The sequence below is a fragment of the Periplaneta americana genome, chromosome 2 (genome assembly GCF_040183065.1).
Source record: "Periplaneta americana isolate PAMFEO1 chromosome 2, P.americana_PAMFEO1_priV1, whole genome shotgun sequence".
Classification (NCBI taxonomy): Eukaryota; Metazoa; Arthropoda; class Insecta; order Blattodea; family Blattidae; genus Periplaneta; species Periplaneta americana.
This window is the reverse complement of record NC_091118.1, coordinates 47,264,431-47,272,778: the sequence shown is the minus strand read 5'-3', so window position 1 is coordinate 47,272,778 and position 8,348 is coordinate 47,264,431. Positions and strand designations below refer to the sequence as shown.

At 34.6% G+C, this 8,348-nt stretch overlaps 2 non-coding genes across 2 annotated transcripts; both read right to left on the bottom strand.

The window, feature by feature from the left end:
- Positions 1 to 5,879: 5,879 nt before the first annotated feature.
- Positions 5,880 to 5,952, bottom strand: TRNAR-ACG (transfer RNA arginine (anticodon ACG)). The gene has a single exon. It is a non-coding gene; the product is annotated as a tRNA-Arg (tRNA).
- A 475-nt stretch (positions 5,953 to 6,427) lies between these two features.
- TRNAK-UUU (transfer RNA lysine (anticodon UUU)) lies at positions 6,428 to 6,500 on the bottom strand. The gene has a single exon. It is a non-coding gene; the product is annotated as a tRNA-Lys (tRNA).
- Positions 6,501 to 8,348: the final 1,848 nt, after the last annotated feature.

Below are 8,348 nucleotides of genomic sequence, written 5' to 3'. Positions count from 1 at the left end.
TTTGAAATCTATGAATAACTGATGTACTGTACCCTTATACTCCCATTTTTTCTCCATTATCTGCCGAATACAAAAAATCTGATCAATAGTCGATCTATTACGCCGAAAACCGCACTGATGATCCCCAATAATTTCATCTACGTACGGAGTTAATCTCCTCAAAAGAATATTGGACAAAATTTTGTACGACGTCAACAAAAGTGATATTCCTCGAAAGTTACCACAGTTGATTTTGTCCCCCTTTTTAAAAATGGGTACAATTATGGACTCCTTCCATTGTTCTGGTACAATTTCCTTTTCCCAAATAGCAAGTACAAGTTTATAAATTTCGCTATATAATGCACTTCCACCCTCTTGTATTAATTCTGCTGGAATTTGATCGATACCTGGAGACTTGTACTTTTTCAGATTTTCTATCGCAATTTCGACTTCTGAAATCGTGGGTTCGGGTATAAATGGCTCAGCAGTTTGTATTTCAATATCGTCCCGATCATTTCTATTTGGCCTATGTACATTTAGTAGTTGCGCAAAATAGTTTTTCCATCTGTTTAGGATTGATGAAGAGTCTGCAAGCAAGTCACCATTCTCATCCTTGATCACGTTTACCCTTGACTGATATCCGTTCTTAAATTCCTTTATACCCTTATATAAATCTCGAATGTTTTTATTCTTACTATTTGTTTCTACCTCATTCAGTTTTTCCTTCAAGTAACCTCTCTTTTTATTCCTAAGTGTACGACTTGCTTCCCGTCTTTCATTGAAATAATTATCTCTATTCTCCTCACCTGGATCCTGTAAGAATTTCAATTTTGCCTGTTTCCTTCTTTCTACTACCATGCAACAATCTTCATCAAACCACGGTTTCTTTTTCTTAGTTTCATAATAACCTATGCTCTGCTCAGCTGCAATTTTGATACTATCTCTGATATTTTCCCACACGCTATTAACATCTAATTCTTTCTCAACTTCGTCGGAACTTTCTAAAGTGGCAAACCTATTAATTGTATTTTTATTAATTGTGTTTATTATTAATTGTCATTATTGAGTGTAATTAGTGTAATTAATTACCACTGCCATAGGTATTTACCCATTTGTAGTGTGAATAAATACATACATACATACCGTATATATTAAAAAAAATTGTCACTTCTCTTATTCATCCTTCAACCTACTTGATTTATTTTTTATTTTTATTTTTCGACATGCCTGAGTGTCCCCAGGTGCAAAGGAAAGTTGTACCTCGGGGCATTTAAAGCCTACCTAGAGACATAAAAAAAGCTGCTGTTATAAATGGAAATAACTATACAAAGAGAGCTATTCATAGAAAGGAATATTAATTTTAACATACATATGAAGCAAAGTAAATGGAGTGCATGTCCTTCCTTGTGCTCCTTCTAGTTAGTTATATCTTTAACCTGTATGCAGTGGCATGGGGTGTTATCAACACCCGTCACATATACGGAGTTGTTAACATATACTGAGTAAGCCTGTACTTCTGAAACTTTCAATACCTTTCTTAGAATTGGTAAGGCAGCAATAACTGTAAACATGTTTGAAGTCGCAATTCACATACTCGAGATAAAGGTTTAAGTGGTGTGGGTGATGCTAACACCCCGCGCTCCTATTGTAAATGGTGACAACGACTAAACTGACTATACCTGTGTAACAACAACAATGGGTGTTAAGTAGTGACTTTGCGCACAGAAGAACCAAGAAAGTGGTCTGGAAAGGAAAATAAAAAGTAAATTATGATTAGAAGTGAATAGACATGCGAAAATTACATGTGAACCAATATTGAAATATTACTGTACATTATAACATTGTGATAGATATTAAAGTATTTCATATAGTTGTATAGAAAAGGAACGATATTTTAATGGTTCGCTAAAAAAATAGCCCGTAAGAAAACCCATTAAATTTGGGGTGTCAGGAAAACCCTACGCAACTCTTAATGTTTCAGAGTTAGGTGCATCAGCTTAAGGATTAAAATTGCTTTAGGTATAGGACTAGAGTTATCTGAAGATAAAGTAAAATTGGCGAAATTTTCATTGTAAAGAAAACTTAATCATAATAGAGTGAAATATATTTTTAATTAACTTCGCATTATTTATATTTTGGTTCACAATTAAATTTTCCTCTCCTAGATTAGTTCTAAGTTTTTGCAGTTCGTAACTTGCTAGATTTTGGAATCTTTCAGCAGTTTGCTGCTTTTCGAATTTTTCTTTTGTCACTGACGACATCTTGTAGAGCAGCTCTATACTTCGTTTGAATTGCTCTATCTTTGTCAATATTCCAAATTTCAAATCAAAGTTTTATAATAATATGATATTTTTGGACTTAAAAACGTGTCATAAGGTGCATTGTCTCTATTAAGAACAGTCTGATAATGTTTAAAAAGAAGAAAAGTAGAAGAGGAATCACAGCCATGTACTACAAACAGTAATAACTTTTAAGTACTGGTTAGTAATATTTGTTGAGGAATTTTAAAAAAGTGAAATAATAGTAGTAATAATAATAATAATAATAATAATAATAAAAGACCTTTGGGGAGACCGAGACGTAGATGGAAGGATAATATTAAAATGGATTTGAGGGAAGTGGGATATGATGATAGAGACTGGGTTAATCTTGCACAGAATAGGGACCGATGGCGGGCTTATGTGAGGGCGGCAATGAACCTGCATGTTCCTTAAGAGCCATTTGTAAGTAAGTAATAATAAAGTTCTTGTTTTCAGTCACAAAAATCTTGTAATGTTCATTTATGAACTATGTAGTTTAGATTTAAGCTTTAACTGTTAGTCTGGGTAAAGCAACTCATTGCATAGGTTTGATTTATCTGGTAGGTTTACTCCACTTTATTGATAAAATCCTAGTTATGTTTAAGGGAAATGAATTACTTCGTATCCATTTTAATCACTGCATAATTTATTATTTTCCCGGAAGAGAGTTAGTTCACTACCTCTTCCTTCTTCCCTGTTTACTCCTTTCTAATCTTTCTCTTTCTCTTCATAGTATCGAAAAACTATAACAAAAAAAAAAGATTGCTAATTATAATGTACAGATGCCTCAAATTAGCAAGCTGTCTCGTTCACGCAGGCGCATAGAGCACTTCTCCCCTACCACTGTCCGCCTACTGTTGTGCACTGTGGACTAGAACGGTACAGCTCAGTTCTAATAACAGTTGAGAACGCTGCGTAGGGAGGGTACATCTTGAATACATTGTCAAGAGGTCAACTTTTCAAATAATATGACTATACCTGGGTATCTGAGTCTAGGTGGGCCCCCTCCGTTAGCTCTACTACTTCTCCTCTCCAGGCAGCTTCCTAGTTTGAGGCATCTGTAATACAGTTGAAGAGCACAGGGGAAAATCTTAAGTCTAAAATGATCGATTTTCTGTTTTAAATGTCGTGTAATAGCTCAGGTAGTGTAGATTTGTGTAGTTTAACTGTACAGAATAACAACCTCATCAGTCCAAAGAAATTTTCAGAATGATAACCCAAAGATAATAGGATATAATGGGTCTTGAAACTTTTTACTTGCTCTCCTGTAAAAACAGTAAAACGTGACTTACCACGTTTTTCTCCTGTACTCTTCAATTATTATTGTAAAGAAGAGATAAAATCCCTCCTTCCACAGAGGAAGGGCTCAAGGTTTACACTGCAGTCCAAGGCGTATTGTACTTATCACTCCTGTTGTAGGATGATTGCTGAAGTTCATAGGATCGCATTCTTGTAAGTATCATATTTTGGTGTTATTGGTTCAGCTTACACAACAGTTGCGACAAAGTGTGTGCTTAATGCTTCTCCATCTCCCTGGGAATTTACAAGCACATAACGGTGAGAAAGATACCATCCGTATGCAAATCAGTGGTACTATGTCCTGTTGCATTCTCTTGTTGGCCTGAAACTGTTGTATGATGATAAATGGAGTTAAAATTGAAGACATGAATTGACAAACATCCGAAGTCCAATGTTTACCAAATTTGACTTTTAACCCGATAGAAATATGTTGTGTTTTGCATAGGCTACCAACCTGTAAAAAGGTCCGATTCTAATCCTGTATTTTTAAATCATACAATAGTATATTACGATACAAGGTTGAAAAGTGCTTTATACAAAATCGAGGAAAGTTTGAAAAACGAGCAGAATGAGTTTTTCAATTTCCGAGATTTTGTAATGCACTTCACAAACGTGTATTGTATAACATTTTTTGCACGATCATATTTTTAAAATTGCAAATACAATATATTTTGTATTGAAAATTTAGAGCAATGGTATTATTCCAAAGCCTTCACAAAACTGCACTATAGTGGTAGCTAAGTAACAACAAATACTTTCCAGAGTATTTGGTAACAATAAATGGACTATAATGAATCTATTTCAGTATAGTTTTATGTTATGAAGAATGGTTTCCTTAGCAACAAGTTTGTATGTGGGAATTCTAACTTTTAAGGCCTGACAACAATAGCTGTAATTAAATACAGCAAAAAACACGATCGCGCAAAAATATTTATTTCAATACTCTTCATGGCACACATACATAGTTTTTATGCTCTCCTGAAAACTAATTCAATGAATTTGGGATGTTTGCCAATTGAAAACCTAACATTCTAAATGTGCCAAGAATATCATACTAAATTGTCTTTGTCGTAGCTTAGCTGTAAATGACTCATTCATGATCCAAAAGATGGTGTTGTAGGGATCTCAACACGGATTTCGCAGTGTGTTTTTCATAAGTATCTCGGAAAGTTGTTTTTGGCACTTAGCACATTCAGAATGTTAGATCCTCAATTCATTTCTTCAATTAATGACGGCGAAATGAACCTGAGAATTCAACACCGAAAGTTCCCCAACATTTGCTTCACATTGGTTGAGGAAAAATCCAATTAGGCAATTTGTCCAATTCAGGATGTGAACTAGGTCTGCTAGTTTCGTAGTCAGACATCAATTTAATTAAAAATATGACTCAAAATGTTTCACCTTTCATCAATATGCAATACTGAGGGCTTAACAGTGCAGAAAGACTAAAAGTGTTGTAATAAAAAAAAAAGTTAGCTCTTCAGAAGATGTTAAAATGCATGAGATGTAACGATATCATCCGTGGCTGGTTATAGTGCATGACCAGAGGTGGAGCTGCTTTCTTTTGGGGAGTAAATCCCTCCACTCATTCCTTCCAATAAATCAGGGTTGGGCACCGAGAGCGAATCCAAACTCTAAATGGGGACGCTTAATATTCATCCATCATGGCATCAATGCTGTGCGGTGTTTGGTGGGGAAGAAAGGGGTTGAAGAGTAGTCATATGGCTCCCTGTGAGAGAGTAGAAATCACTCTTGGTACCCAGCCCTGCAATAAATCATACCCAGATTTTAATTGATGAATTTAGGGTATATGGTAGGCCTGATGAAACAGTCCACGAAACAAGTACAGAGCTTACAGTGCTCAAGTTCTCTAGCAGTAACTACAATTTTTGTAATAAATAAGCGTGCTTAAAATGTGCAATATGTTTTCGACCTTATCCAAGTTGTGACATTGAGTTTACGAACTAATGGATTGTCTTAATTATATATATATATATATATATATATATATATATATATATATTGTTGTCGGAGAAATTCTGAAGTCTGACTAGTAATATGTACCTAGTCGGCGATGTATGCAATGGAGGGGGAAAGGAACTGGCCACCCTACTCCATTATCTCTTGGCCTAGTTGTCTCATAAGTGGTGCCTTCTTGATATCATTTGTGAGGTTCATACCTTCTTCGGACAGTTGACTAAACAACAATATATATAAATAATGAGAAAATATGATAAATACGGACACTTCAATATAAATTAAAATTATTAACAAGCAATTAGAGTGGTAAAAAAACTTTGCCGACCCTGCCAGGATTCGAACCTGGAATCTTCTGATCCGTAGTCAGACGCGTTATCCGTTGCGCCACAGGACCGATGAAACAAATACGCTCGATTTTCAGGTGTAATATGACTACGGTTTTGCAATTATAATAAAAAAATAGCAATAATAATACAAAAATGTAATGAGATGTGAAGTTTGGAATTTTATGAAATGTGATACAAAGTCAGATACGCGACCTGTGCAATACAAGAAAGAGTTGACTAGTTATGATGTAGGTTTATACTCATGGGATATACAGATTCTGTGCCACAATGCCTTTGCGATCGACTGTAGGGTGTAGATTAGAATAATATTGAAATTAAAATATTGTTAAACTTGGACCAAATTAGTTTTTTTAAGCATATACCAATATCCCCAATTATCTTTATGAGAAGCTATGCCATACACATAAACATAAACAAAAATCTTATATCGTACTATTGTCGAATGTAATTTTAAAGTAAACTAACTGAATAAATTTTTACGTACATGAAAGAGTAACATAGATGAACAAAAAAAAAAATTAACGCCCGAACAGGGACTCGAACCCTGGACCCTTAGGTTAAAAGCCTAATGCTCTACCGACTGAGCTATCCGGGCTTCGACAGTCTTCTGTTAATTTTCCTCATTTCAGGAACGGAGCTCTGTATTAATAAATAATAAATTACTATAGTAATGTCTATACTTACTTTTGAGTAAATATTTACATATTCTATTGACATAAATTATATGGTAGTAAGATTTATTGCAATTCTCTGCTTCCAATACTGCATTATATGAACGAGAGAGACGCCGAAATCTTTGCAGTAATAAGGTACCTCACTAGATGGCAGCATCTATAGATGTGGCCAATTTGTTTCCTAATGATTGCAGTTTTCTTTCGATACAGAACGAATTGTAACCATTACGAAAATGTAGAAAATACACAATTGAAAACGAATTATGCGTAGCAGTAGGCCTTACTATTAATGTATCTCTGTCTTAATCCCAATCGTCCGTAAAACATTAATGACGTTGCATATCAAACATCGATACAGTTTATATTTTTCTGTCGAAAGTTCTAAGGTCGATTATCAAAGTGGAGTAGAAAATCTATCCGGCTGAATTGAAAAGTCTTCCTTCGTAGTTCCTACATCATGTTGTAATTTAAGAACGATTATTTGTTGTTAGCAGTGGGACCAACTTATATGGGCCCGAGCCCACCCAATAATTCGTCATATTATTATTTTGTCATTATTATTTATGAGATTTATTTATTTTAACTTATAACTCAAGTGTTTGAGCCCACCCAATGTTTTCCAAAATTTGGCGCCACTGGTTGTTAGTGTGCACTGTAGGCCTTCATGTTGAATTGTGAACCTACTTTTATTACGTACGGGATGGATATATGGAATTACGTGAACATGGAAGCGAATACATAGTTTAGTTCAGCTTATAAAGGCAGACTATATCGCTGGGTGTGTTGGTTGCGTGTCTGTGAATTCTGGGATTCCAAATCTGTACCTATTTCATTGTGTTATTAGTGCATAACTTGTATTTACTACATAACGAAGACAGATAAATGTATTTAAAATTAATGAATAAATGGAATCTAGTTGTAGACTTATTTTACAGTATCACCACAATCTAGTATATACAGTCACGAAACTCGAGTTGTTGAGGTTGTTAGGAACAATAGACTGTGCCGATACTATTTCTCATTGTCTGTAATGAGGCGATAGTAGCTATCCTAGTGGTTAGCAACTATCTATGGATGCATATTTACTACATATTGAGCTTCGTGAATGTATATACTAGACTGTGCTTTTACTTTAGATCAAGCTGAAAAGTAAAGGGATAAATGTTATATTTGAGGGTAAATTACCGGTATGTTAATAGATGCCGCTAGAATATGCTATTTAAGTATCAAAATTGTGCAATAGGTGGAGGCTGCAATGTTTTAACCTAGTATTCCGTAAGCCTATGTAGGATTCTTGATTGCATTACACAGTCGGTGAAATGGAATGTAATCTATCTGACCTGTACGAAAACGTTAGTGCGCAGGATCGGAGTTTTACATTTTTTATTAAACATAAATTATTGCCATCAAGACAGAAATGAAGGTATGTACAGTATGGCAGTGTTGAAAGATTGAAGTGGCTAACGAAAACTAGAAATAAGAATTTCCCATTTTGTTTACGTTGTCACAATTGTAGATCCGAATGATCCATTACAAATAACAGGGGGTTTCAGAATACTAAATTCAATATCAAAGTCTAACTTTAGAGCATTTCTGGTTAATGGGCCCAATGTAATATTAGAGAATGATGTGAACATTAAAACTGTGTGTAACAATTTTGTATTCTGTAAAGATTTTTTTTTTTTTTTTTTTTTTTTTTGTAAATGCCAATGTCATCTTGAAAAGGGAACGAGAGGAGGGAAAACAGTATGATTTTAGTTTTAGTTTTT